The sequence below is a fragment of the Cervus elaphus genome, chromosome 7 (assembly GCF_910594005.1).
Source record: "Cervus elaphus chromosome 7, mCerEla1.1, whole genome shotgun sequence".
NCBI classification, from domain to species: Eukaryota; Metazoa; Chordata; class Mammalia; order Artiodactyla; family Cervidae; genus Cervus; species Cervus elaphus.
The window spans coordinates 32,430,811-32,444,675 of NC_057821.1; the positions used below are offsets into that span (position 1 = coordinate 32,430,811).

A 13,865-nucleotide genomic window follows, 5' to 3' on the forward strand; every position below is an offset into this window, starting at 1 on the left:
ATTTTTAATCTAATTGCATTGTAGATAGACAATGTGGTCTATAACCCCCATCTTTTAATATTTGCTGAGGTTTGCTTTATGGCCCTTTGTAAAGTAATTTTCATAAATTATCCAGGTATACTTTTAAAAAAGTAAATTTTTCAGTTCTGGGTGTGGTGTTCTATGTATGTTCATTAAATTAAATATGATAATTATGCTGTTCAGATTCACTTATACTTACTGATTTTTTTGCCTCCTTCATTTAAAAATTATGAAGATGGATGTTAAAATCTTCTGTTCTGATGATGAATTTGTTCTTTCTATAGTTATTTCCTTTTTTTGTTTCTTTTAATGCATTTTGAAAATGTTCCTAGGTGAATATTGATTTATAATTATTATCACTTCTTGCTGAATTGATCCTTTTTATTATGTAATGACTTTTTTCTCTTTTTTTTTTGCTTTTTTAAAATCTACTTTATCTAATACTAATATAGGTACATCAGCATTTTGCTGGTAGTATTTGCTTGAAGTAGCTATCTCCTTCCATTTAGTTTAATCACCTTGTGTGTTCTTGTTGTATCTATAGAACATTCATCTATTTTCATTTATTATAATTATTGACATACTTGGATTTATTTTGTTATTTTTCCTGCCTTCTGTATGCTTATCTTTCATTCTTCTCTACTTTTAAGTTGAAAATTTTTTTTTCCACTTCATTCACTTTTACCCATTTATTCATGTGGAAGTTATACATTCCTTTTCTGTTGTAGTTCTTTTCTATCATAGATATTAATATAACAACATGCATACCTATTAAGATAAAATTTAATAAATTACAGCCCTCCCAAACAACACAAAAGCTTTAGAACATTTTAGAATTCTTCATCCCATTCCAACTGACATGCCATTCTTATTACATATTTTAAATGTATTTTTAATGTACAGAACATTATAATTCTTTTTCTAGCCAAAATTTGTATAGATTTTCTTATAACTTGTTGTTTTTGCTTGTTTAATACTTCTTGTATTTCAGAACTTCCATCTGGGATTAATTTTATTTTTCCCAAAATACATCTTTTAATATCACTTTTTTTGAAATCTGTTGGTAGCAAACTCACCATTTATCTGAAAGTGTGGGTCACTCAGCATATATTATCTACATTATTAAAAACAGGAATCATTAAGAAGTTCTTAATGCCAAGATTCTTTATAAAGAATTCCATTTTTCTCCAAATAAATCCTAAATTAAAAAGTATGAAACTTTATTTTTTAAATCTCAGTGCTTAGAGTGGTGAAAAGCTTTGATGTAGCTTCTTCTTTCATTCTTTCTTCCCTCCTTTTTTATTTTTTTCAACTTTATAAAATTCTTCTACCTAAAGATATATTTTTTTTTGACAGTACAGAGTAGAAGCCTGAAACTAAAACAAAAATAAAGTAACAAAAAACCTCGAATAGCCAAAACAATCCTGAGAAAGAAGAATGGAACTGGAGGAATCAATCTGCCCAACTTCAGTCTCTACTACAAAGCCACAGTCATCAAGACAGCATGGTACTGGCACAAAGACAGAAATATAGATCAGTGGAACAGAATAGAAAGCCCAGAGATAAATCCAGATACCTAGGGACACCTCATCTTCGACAAAGGAGGCAAGGATATACAATGGAAAAAAGACAACCTCTTTAACAAGTGGTGCTGGTAACCACTGGTCAACCACTTGTAAAAGAATGAAACTAGAACACTTTCTAACACCATACACAAAAATAAACTCAAAATGGATTAAAGATCTAAATGTAAGACCAGAAACTATAAAACTCCTAGAGAACATAGGCAAAACACTCTCCGACATAAATCACAGCAGGATCCTCTACGACCCACCTCCCAGAATATTGGAAATAAAAGCAAAAATAAACAAATGGGACCTAATTAAACTTAAAAGCTTTTGCACAACAAAGGAAACTATAAGCAAGGTGAAAAGACAGCCTTCAGAATGGAAGAAAATAGTAGCAAACGAAGCAACAGACAAAGGATTAATCTCAAAAATATACAAGCAACTCCTGAAGCTCAATTCCAGAAAAATAAATGACCCAATCAAAAACTGGGCCAAAGAACTAAACAGACATTTCTCCAAAGAAGACATACAGATGGCTAACAAACACATGAAAAGATGCTCAACATCACTCATTATCAGAGAAATGCAAATCAAAACCACAATGAGGTACCATTACACACCAGTCAGAATGGCTGCTATCCAAAAATCTATAAGCAATAAACACTGGAGAGGGTGTGGAGAAAAGGGAATCCTCCTACACTGTTGGTGGGAATGCAAACTAGTACAGCCACTATGGAGAACAGTGTGGAGATTCCTTAAAAAACTGGAAATAGAACTGCCATATGACCCAGCAATACCACTTCTGGGCATACACACTGAGGAAACCAGATCTGAAAGAGACACGTGTACCCCAATGTTCATCGCAGCACTGTTTATAATAGCCAGGACATGGAAGCAACCTAGATGCCCATCAGCAGACGAATGGATAAGGAAGCTGTGGTACATATACACCATGGAATATTACTCAGCTATTAAAAAGAATTCATTTGAATCAGTTCTAATGAGATGGATGAAACTGAAGCCCATTATACAGAGTGAAGTAAGCCAGAAAGATAAAGACCAATACAGTATACTAATGCATATATATGGAATTTTAAAAGATGGTAACAATAACCCTATATGCAAAACAGAAAAAGAGACACAGATGTACAGAACAGACTTTGGGACTCTGTGGGAGAAGGCGAGGGTGGGATGTCCTGAGAGAATAGCATTGAAACAAGTATACTGTCAAGGGTGAAACAGATCACCAGCCCGGGTTGGATGCATGAGACAAGTGCTCAGGGCTGGTGCACTGGGAAGACCCAGAGGGATGGGATGGGGAGGGAGGCAGGAGGGGGGATCAAGATGGGGAACACATGTAAATCCATGGCTGATTCATGTCAATGTATGGCAAAAACCACTACAATATTGTAAAGTAATTAGCCTCCAACTAATAAAAATAAATGAAAATAAATAAATAAAAAAGATTAAATAAAGGAGAAGAGAAAATTTATAAAGTGTGTTTGTCACACATACTTATAAAAGCATGAATAATGATGTATGCATAACAGTCTCTCATCTTTTTTGTCCTTGAATTTCAGAACTATTATTACAGGATAAAACATTCTTGCAAATCTTTGAAGACTTGGATAAAACCAGCTGGTGGATTAAGATACCAGAAGGAATAAGTAGTTACCAGGTAATCTGGGCTTTTGATGACTGTATCTTGATTGCTGCTATTAACAGAGCCCCACTAGGAAAAAGTGACTGTTGGTGTGCTCTGCACAGTTAGGTCCTCTGAATGGCTAATGGTGGGAAGGGTTGGACTGAAAGCAACTCTCATGATGACTTCAAGTGATCCACCTAAGACTTCCATCGCCAGATGGGGAAAGTGATTTTAATAGCATCTAGTTCAGTATTTTCTAGACTTTGCCTAAGCATGTGTAATTTGGCTTAAGAGTGCTCATTAAATATAAAGATTCCTGGTCCGTATCCAGACTTGATGGATTAAAATCCCTAGAACAAGAGCCTGGAATCTGTATTTTCAAAACTACTCAGGAGAGTCTAATCATCCAGAAAACACTGATTGAGAAAAATGAGACCCAGAGAGATGGGATGCCTAAGGTCGCCCAGGGTTCCTGACTTGTGCCCTTTTCTTTATGTCCACAGAAGGTTAGGGAGAGGGAAAATAACTGACATGTGTCGTCTGCCTCCAGTTGCCCAGGCATAGCACTGGGCACATGTTGGCACTTGGGCAAGTTAAGAGGCCAACCAAGGACTATGCAATAAAGAGTCTACATCCTGAAGAATCTCTTGTATAATTCCAGTAAACACATGACTCTGGTTTTCAATTCCTTGGGTAAAGGATGAAGATCACAGGGTCTCCCTTGGTTGTTTGTTTTCTTCAAGTGTCTGTCCCATTCCAGCTGAGGGCCCCTTGGGCGTAAAGTCCTCTCCAGCCTGTGATGCCTCTGGGTGCACGTCACAATGCCTGCCAAGGCTCATGCTCAGGGAAAATGGGGATATCCATTTAGAGAAAGGTAAGTGGCTTTAGGGGCTTCCCAAGTATCACTAGTGGTAAAGAACCTGCCTGCCAGTGCAGGAGACATAAGAGACGTGCATTTGATCCCTGGGTCAGGAAGATCCCGTGGATGAGGGCACAGCAACCCACTCCAGTATTCCTGCCTGGGAAATCCCATGGACACAGGAGCCTGGTGGTCTAAGTCCATGGGGTCACAGAAGAGTTGGACATGACTTATTGCCTAAAACAACAACAAAGAGGCTTTAGAGCATAGGATTGAGGATGAGTGTATATCGTCTATGTCCAGAACCAGCGCTAAGTACACAGCAGGGCCCAAGAAGTTCTTCTAAGGAAAGGAAGGACTGAGGGAGCTCTTCTAAGGAAAGGAAGGATTTTGTCCATACACGGGAAGACCAGCCTTCTAAACTAATGTACCTAATTTAAGCTGATATCGTCTCATGAATAAATGCATTTGGGGGAAAAATACCAAGAAAACAAGCCTATTGTCAGGGAAAGTTTAATATTTTCCTGGAAACCTACCCAAAACTCCGTGGGAGAGTCAGACTTAATAAGCCCCTCAAATAAACAAGGATTCATTTGTTTTTTGTGGAGTATCTGCCTCTAAGTTGAACAGATTGTACTTCATGAGATGATAAGCACTGCTGAGAAGATTGCCTTTTTAGGAAGCTCAGAGATAAGTCAATATTTACCTGGAGAGATTTCAGTTCTTTTACTGACATCACTTGAACTGATAATTTCCTTGATACAGAGCAAAGCTGGATACCAAATATTTGTAGGATAGCTCTAAAAGAAATGACAGTGTGATCAATGAAAAAAAATCTTTATTTCAAGCATAAATTTATTTTGTGTCTAAAACCCTAGCTCTGAGGGTCTTCTCTCCAGATAGACAGGAGGAACTAAAACTTAGATATAAAATACAGTGTACTTTAAGATGGAATTCCTGTTTCTAATTTCCTACCTTGTTGGTTTTATGGATTCATTAAGTAATACTCACCTTTTTTCCCCCCAGTTGAAAAGTAAGATGCAGTCAGGCAAGTGAAGATAAAAATACCAGCCTTATTATTGATAAAAGCTAAAATGGAGGATGTGGCTAAGATGTGGGCACAACAGACTTCCTAGCATTTTCCAATTTCCAAATGAAAGGTACTTACCTGCTGCAGGAAGAACTGGACATTCACAGGCTTCCCCATCAAGGATAGAATCTGCCCTGCTGAACTTATCATGCAGTAGGGAAGCATACAGAGTGTATCCCTCTTTGGGTAGGCAGAGCTGTAGCATTCATATGCTCAGCCCCCTTTATGGACAGAATTGTGAACCCCCCCCCCCCCAAAAAAAATGTCATATGTTGAAGTTTTAGCCCCTAATGTTACATATTCAGAGATACAACCTTTCAGGAGGTAATTAAGGTTAAATGAGATTATAAGGGTGGGGCCCTAATCCCATAGGATCAGTGTCCTTATAAGAAGATGAAGAGAGACTAGTATACAAAGAGGAAAGAGGAAAGGCCTTATGGGGGCACAGTGAGAAGACAGCCCTCACCAGAAACAAACCCTGATGGTTGACTTAAACTTGTAGCCTCCAGAAATGTGAGAAAATGTGTTGTTTAAGTCACCCAGTCTGTGATACTTTGCTATGGCAGCCTAAGTAGACTAATACAGCCTCTTCCCTAAATTCAACAATTGGTGAAGTCACTAAATTCATCATTGGGCAGGTGAGAGGAAATACATGTGCTTCTGGAGAGAAACTGGAATTATTTCTTTCCTATCTCTCCTTCTAGGGTATAGAAATGTATTTTTTCTGGAGTGGAAATCACTTCTCCTCTGTGGACATGTGCAGAGATGGGAGCGAGCATTCGTCCTTCACATGCCCACCTTAGGAATCTCCCTCTAGTTGTCCCCAGTAGGTTCTTTGACCAGCCTCTGATCGAAATTCCAAGGAACAAACTCCCACCCCCTGAGGCAACCACTCACTCCAGTCTGGAGAGCCCTGACTCTGGGAAATTGGCCTGAGTCAAGTCAGCGCCCTGCTCCCTCCACACAGAGCCCTGAGCTACTCCCATCAAGCCACACCCAATATACCAAGAAGGACAGTAGAACCTGTCCTACTTGGCGTATTTCCAAATATTTAAGGATGGCTGTTTCTTAGCTCCTTACTCTTTTTCTTTTTCTAGATTAAATATACACAAATCTAGGTTATATACATACAATCTATATGAATCAAGGTTATATACACAAATCTAGGTTATATATATACAAATCTAGATGTACAATCTTATGTACACAAGTCTAAACAACTCTAGGTTATATATACACAGTTCAGTTCAGTCGCTCAGTCGTGTCCGACTCTTTGTGGCCCCATGAATTGCAGCACACCAGGCCTCCCTGTCCATCACAAACTCCCGGAGTTTACTCAAACTCATACCCATCGAGTCAGTGATGCCATCCAGCCATCTCATCCTCTGTCATCCCCTTCTCCTCCTGCCCCCAATCCCTCCCAGCATCAGGGTCTTTTCCAATGAGTCAGCTCTTCGCATGAGGTGGGCAAAGTATTGGAGTTTCAGCTTCAGTATCAGTCCTTCCAATGAACACCCAGGACTGATCTCCTTTAGGATGGACTGGTTGGATCTCCTTGCAGTCCAATACCACAGTTCAAAAGCATCAATTTTTCGGCGCTCAGCTTTCTTCACAGTCCAACACACAAATCTAGGTTAAATACACACACAAAAAACAGGACCAAGTGGTCCCCAGGCCACTCTGCTGAGTTTCTGGTGCTTGGGACTCTGCCAGGGGCTTGGGCTCACTTCTCCAGCTGTCTGACTAGACAAGATCTTTCTACCACTCAATCATTACATCACCATGGAGAGCAGAGTCAGGTGCCGCTGCAGCCATGGATGGACTGACTGGTTTCCCTCCATGCTCTGAACTTAGGGCCAGGCATTGGTGCCTGACTAAGGGCTCATGGACCTGATAGCCGGGCTTCTTAGGGAAGTAGATGTTTGCTCTGTAGCTCACCTCTTAGTGAAAGTTCTGCCATATTATTGTTAATAGTTATAGAGAACTTGTAGTTGTTATAACACCTGATCTCTAACTGGGGGTGATTTAATTCTTGTTCATGAGTGATCTGGGTTCATGGAGCTTTTAAAAATGGCCAATTTATTCCGGTGGTGGTGGTTTAGTCACTAAGTCACATCCGACTCTTGCGATCCCATGGACTGTAGCCTGCCAGGTTCCTCTGTCCATGGGATTTTCCAGGCAGGAATACTGGAGTGGTTTGCCATTTCCTTCTCCAGGGGATCTTCCCAACCCAGGGATCGAACCAGGGTTTCCTGCACTGCAGGCAGATTCTTTACCAACTGAGTTACAGGGAAGTTCCTAGCTTGTGCATAAGGAAAATTTGTTCTATTGAGAGCCCTTAAGGCCCTAGGAATTCACCTTTGTTCAAGAAGACAATTTGGCTCAATTCTTTAAACATCTGTTGCCTTCCCAGTGAATGCCTCGTACTGAGCAATTAGCAGGGCAGTCCAGGACAGTGGCTGGCAGCAGATAATCGGACCAAACTGAAAACAGATGACTTGAGGTTTGTGGCCCAGGAGTTTGGGTCTCAAGGAGGAGTAACCAAGAGAAGCAGATAATAGTGCATGTGATTTACATATTGGTGAATTCTCTGCAAAAGTATTAATTTTTTTAACTTAGTAGCATATTTAGTGTTTGATTATTTTTTGCCTGCAAACAGCATGTAGTATAAGTGAAGCTTCAAATACTAAAGCACAAAATCCAAGTTAATTACTTAAAGTGATAAACTTTTCTGATACAAAACAGTGGTCATTGAAACTTTTTTTTTTTAATGGACTGACTTAGAACTCATTTTCAACTCTCTTGCTTATTGCCAGCTACTATCCCTACTCAGCACTGCGTATGTCATGCTGTGTTCCATCTAAGGGCTCCCTTCCAGGGTAACATTCTTTTTAACCGTCCGGCCAAAGTTTGCCTGATATCTGCCTTGGAGCTCACCCAAAGAAACTCGGCAGTGGAGGTAAGTCTCATCTTTTCATCTGATCTATGACTTCTCCATGGTGGTATTTTTAGTTCTCTGTTGTTAGGTAACATACCACTTCAAAACTTATAGCATCAGTCATTTACTATAATTCTGCTATTTGGCCTTAGGTTTATCAAAAGAGGCTTATTGCCATTCTTGGTGAGATCACCCTGACTGAACCAGAAAAATCCAAAGAATGGCCTTCCTCACATGGTTGGTAGTTGGTATTGCCTTCAGCTCACCTGGGGCTGTTTACCGAGATGCCTCAGTTCTCCTCTACATGGCTCACTTGGGCTTCTCCTAGCATGGTACCTGGGCTCCAAAATGGATCATCCTAAGAGAAAAATACAGCAGCTACAAATCCCTAAAGGTCCAGCTTCAGGAGTTATATAACATCACTGTTGCCATATGCTATCTGTCAAAATAGGGTGCAAGGTGGGCCCAGACTATGTCTTTCAAAGGGAGGCATTGTAAACATTTGCAGCCACCTTTATTCTCTACAACAGTCTTTTTTGTTTGTTTTTAAAGATTTTATTTACTTATTGGCTGCACTGGGTCTTTGCTGCTGCATGTGAGCTTTCTCTAGTTGCAGCAAGCAGAGGCTACTCTTCATTGCGGCGCACAGGCTTCTCATTGCGGTGGCTTCTCTTGTAGAACACGGGCTTTAGGGTGTTACGGGCTTCAGGAGCTGTGGCCCATGGGCTCAGTAGGTGCGACTCGTAAAGTGCTGGCTCAGTAGTTGTGGCACAGGCTCTTAGCTGCTCCCTGGCATGTGGGATCTTCCCAGAGCAGGGATCAAACCCATGTCCCCTACATTCGCAGGCAGATTCTTAACCACTTGACCACCAGGGAAGCCCTACAATGATTTTGCTAACTTTGAGAAAAATGCCTGTTCTTTGAATTCCTATTTTTGTCTTGTGGATTCTTTTTTAAATATGTGCAAATTTTTGACATCCTTATTTTAAGTCCCCTTCAGTTGCTTATAGTCGCTGGTGGTGAGTTTCCTTGTTGCTTTTTTGCCTGTGAGCGCATCTTGATAGGAGTCCCATGCAAGCCCCTTAGTTTATGGAGGCAGTCTTACATACTGGATAACCCGTCAGTCCAACAAGGAAGTGTTTTTCTTATACACGTACATGGAAAGGTAGACCCCTTTCTGGTTCCTGGGTTTTGGGTGTTAGGTGTGGTTAATATAAGAGGGCAGGCTTCCCACATCAGCTCAGTTCATTATCTTAGTCTGAAGTTCTGGTGATGATCTCTTCCCAATAACAACAAAAATTTATATTTTACAACCTGGCTTCTGCCAGTCGTTGGCAGCTTCTTTTCAGATTGAAAATCATGCCTGAAAACTTTAGCAATTAATTTAAAAAGTCAACAGTGATTTCTTCTTTAGGATGAGAAAACCAGTAACACTATTCAGTTAAATAAATAGTGATGTAGCCAGTGTCTGTGATATAAGTGGCAAACAGTTTTCTCAATTTGCCACTTTTTTTTTCCTCTTATGGTCACTTTTGACATAGATTTTTTTTTTAATGCCAGTAAGAATTGGAATTATTAGATTTTTCTCTTTTGTCTTCTGGTTTGGTGAGAAATGAAGGTTTTGGCTCAGATGGTAAAGAATCTGCCTGCAATGCAGGAGACCCAGGTTCAATCCCTGGGTCAGGAAGATCCCCTGGAGAAGGGAATGGCTGCCCACTCCAGTATTCTTGCCTGGAGCATCCCATGAACAGAGGAGCCTGATGGGCTACAGTCGATGGGGTTGCAAAGTCAGACATGACTGAGCTACTAACACTTTCATGAGCTATTGGATAACCTTCCCATTTACCAACTCTACATAATTTTGTGATTTTATTACTTCTTCAAAGTGATGTGGTTGTTTCTATTATATAACATATGATTATTAGCTTAACTGATGCCATCTTGGCCCTGTACAGTTCCTCCTGTCCTTCTGCTGACCCTACCATAGACTGTACTGTGCGATAAATCAATTTTCTGTTGTCAAGGGCTTCGTAGCTAATAGATATTGTTTAATAATCATCAGGACCAGGTGGCCTCTATGCTCTGCTAGTCCACAATGATGAAGACCTTCACTGATGTATTCCTGGCCTCCACAGAACTGTTTACCACTTCATAAACCTGGACTTTGGGAATGCACTTTCTGTTTCCAAGCAACTGTAAAGGTGTCCCACTGATTCTCAAGGGAGTCAGCAATGGTTTCAGAGAGCTTAATTGGTCCATACTTACTGTAGTCACATGCTAGCCCCTATAGCTGACTTAGGACTCATTTTGTTGAAAGAAACAACCACAGTCAAACTAGTTTAGGTAAAAAAGGTTTATTTTAGGATATATAAGGTTATCACAGGGAGGGAGCATGGGTCTCAAGCAGGACCTATGTGTCTCATGGATATTGGAAGGTTGTCAGGCCCTATCTGCCCTTTCTCCTCTGAGACGCTCAGCCCTTACCTGCTCTCTTGCACAGTCTCTGTCTTTTCCCGCCTCCCTACAAGTCTCTGAGCACAGTTGCCTCTGTTTGGAATGCATATGACCCTCCCACCCCCACATGGTGGTCACAGCGTCCATGTCTGTGTGACTTTCTCTTTCAGGAAGTGGAAAACTTTGTAAAGGACAGACTGTAAATAGTTTAGACTTTCTGGATCCATAGATCGCTGTCAACAACCACAGACAGTCACAGTTAACATAGTGGGTGTTGCCAGATTGGGCTAATGGGCAATAGTTTGCCAACTCCTGAACTAATTTTTTTTCATTTTCCCAAACTGTTGGCAAGAGAACCTGTTGGGTTTTCTGTGGGTCAGATGTTCACTCCTGATTCAGTCATTTAGGGAAGAAGGTCTAGAGTTGCCCTTTGGGCATTACGGGCTGGGAAGATTTTTCTAGCAGAGCAGCTCAGCTTTGTTATCTGTGAATTGGGGTAGAGAGAGTTTGCATTGTCTCACTTCAGACTTCAGTATGATTATGGACAAGGAAAATTTCCTAAATGCTGGAGTATGCTGGGTCCACATTAAGCTGTATAGGAAAAATAAGCAGTTCCCATTCTAAAATGCCTGGATTCCCATGATAGTAACCCAAACCCTTTCCTGGTTAGAGCTTCTGATTGCACAGCATAAGGAATGAGGTCTCTGTTGTAGCAGTCATGGGGTTTTGTTTTGTTTTGTTTTGACTGAGTTGTTTTCACATGTCATACCACCTGATATAACCTAAAAGCAAGCCATTAGATGTTCCCTAGGGTTGGCCAAAACGTTCGTTTGGGTTCACAAACTTTTTGGCCAACCCAGTACTTTAATAAAGTAGCTGAGCCCTGCTCCATCCTATGTCAGACGCCTTAAGCCAGTGTTGGGATGGAATGAATTGAGGCTCAGGAGTGGAGTGTGGGCATCTGGTGGTGATTTAAAAAAAAAAAAAAAGGAGCACTTTTACATATTGACACATTCAAAGGTCCTTCCTGTACATTGCTTCACTTTTTAAAAATTCTTATTCAGTTTTTGCAATTACACTAATGGGTGGGTAATCAGTACCCCTAATTTCCAGGTGAGGAGACTCATCTGTGAATTTAGATCCAGTAGCACTTAGGTGGAATGGCTGGGGGTGGGGGGAACCACCCATGTTGCTTTCCTTCCCACCTCTCCTTCCACTTGTAGGACAAGCATAGTTTCCATCACATCTCTGCCCCCAAACTCTCCATGTGTCCCTGATCCCTACGACCCCTCCTTTCTTTCCACCCTCTGTTTTCAGGGCTCTGCACCACCTCATCCATGACGGCCACCTCATCAGCAAGAAGAGCCGATACAGTGGCTCCATCATGCACGGACTGGCCACACTGCAGTCCCGGCTCACAGAGCCCGGACCTGGACTGTGCCGAGAGCAGGTGGCAGAGCTGTTGGGCACGCAGAGCTGCTCGATGCCCAGTTTACTCTGGACACCTTCCACATGTGGAAGAAAAGCCAAGGTTTTTCTTCCAGCCCCACAGACTAGCCAGCCGTGGTCCCTGTGCCCACGTGGTGTCCCTTCTGCCCTGCTGGCTCCCCTGCTCACTGGTCCTGGGCTGTGGGCCTGAAAAGTCAGGGGGAGAGACTACCTGCACCATGGGTTTCTTTTTTTTTTTTTTTAAGAAACTATATACATTTGCAACCTTTTCTCCAGGTCATCATAAAAAGCACTTTATAAAACAACCTAGGCTGAACAGCTTTGATGCTCCCCCCCACCCCCAGCTGTCTGAACCTAATCACAAAGAGGGGTGAGGCTGAGCCTTGTGAGGTGGAGGTGGGGAAGAAATCAAAGGCTGGCTCTTCTGATTGCTGCCCGCATGCATCAGATGGGCCAGCCGCTTCCTTGACTTTCCTGGGGAGAGAGTGTTCAGCTAATTAATGCTACTTCTCTACAGGTGACTGGCATTAAAGCTGTGTAAGTGCTTTTACCAGACTGGCTGCTCTGGGCTCCTGGGGCCCCTGATTGTAGTGAAATAAATAACCCCTTTTCTGGAGTGGGGCCTTTCTCCCTCCGCCTCTCCACAGGGTGATCTCACCATAGAGGGAATGCTGGAGGATTCTGGGCTCTCTCATCAGTTAATTCCAGGCAAGAAGGGTTTTTTTGGGGGTGGGGGGGATGGTGGGAGGCAACAGATAGGATGCCCTATTCACGTCAGTGTAGTGGGGCAAACCTTGGGACTTATGCAGCCAGTTTCCCAGCACTTCCAGTACTTCATCCCCTGCCTTCTAGAACTCCAGACGGAAGTCAGATGGGCTCTTCCCCTTGGTAGATAGCTTGGTGCTTAGAAGTGATTTTAGCGTCAGAATGGATCACAAACCGTGTGACCTTCAGTAGGTTACTCAGCTTCTTTAAATCTTACATTCTATATTTTTAAGTAGGGATGATCATGCTGTGTACTTCACGGAGTTGCTTCACCTGCCAATGCTGGAGACCTGGGTCTGATCCCTGGGTCAAGAAGCTCCCCCGGAGAAGGAAATGGCAACCCACTCCAGTATCCTTGCCTGGAAAATCCCATGGACAGAGGAACCTGGCGGGCTACAGTCCATAGGGTCACAAAAGAGTCGGACACGACTGAGCAACTAAACAAAACAAGGCATGTAAAATGCCCGGCATATTGCCCAACTCAGTTAATGTTTACACTTCTTACTATCATCTTCTCCATCTTTCTGAGGGAATTTCAGAAGGTCCCTAAGTATTCTCTTTCTTGGTTTCTCCATCTACAAATTGTGAATTATTCTGTGTTTGTAAAGTTTTTTTTTTTGGCAAGAAACTTTGGAGCACTAAGACCATCATATTGGCATATAGCATAGAGGGTAGTAAGGAAACTGAGAGGTAGGGAAGCCTGTGGGAAGAGGAAGTTATTGTGGATAAGGGGGGATGAAATGGATAGAAATGAAACAGCAGACTCATGATAAAGGGATTAATGCCCCTCAATCAATGCCAACCACTTTGAAAGGTTCCCAAGAGGCTTAAGCTCTCTGGGGGCACCTCCACATTGGGTGACTCTGGAAATGGAGGACCAGGTGTGGTTTCCAAGGAGAGAGGAGGTTCATAGCCTAGTGTTTGGCACACAGCAGATGCCCTGTAAGTATTTATTCGTTAATGGTTAATGAAGAGTTCACAGCCCAGTTCTTCAAGGCAGAAAAGAGAGACAGCAGTGGCCCCAGAGAGAAGCTGAGAGAGAACTTCTGGATGTTTCCAGAACCCAAGTTATGCAG

The 13,865-nt window shown here is 41.9% G+C and overlaps 1 long non-coding RNA gene across 2 annotated transcripts; it reads left to right on the forward strand.

Annotated features, from left to right (window-relative positions):
* Nucleotides 1-3,167: 3,167 nt before the first annotated feature.
* On the forward strand, nucleotides 3,168-12,727 carry LOC122697812. Of its 2 annotated transcripts, XR_006342177.1 has the most exons (4): nucleotides 3,168-3,267; nucleotides 3,995-4,108; nucleotides 8,000-8,142; nucleotides 11,893-12,727. It is a non-coding gene; the product is annotated as an uncharacterized LOC122697812 (long non-coding RNA). The 2 variants fall into 2 exon arrangements; XR_006342176.1 differs by lacking the exon at nucleotides 3,995-4,108.
* The last annotated feature ends 1,138 nt before the right edge of the window (nucleotides 12,728-13,865 follow it).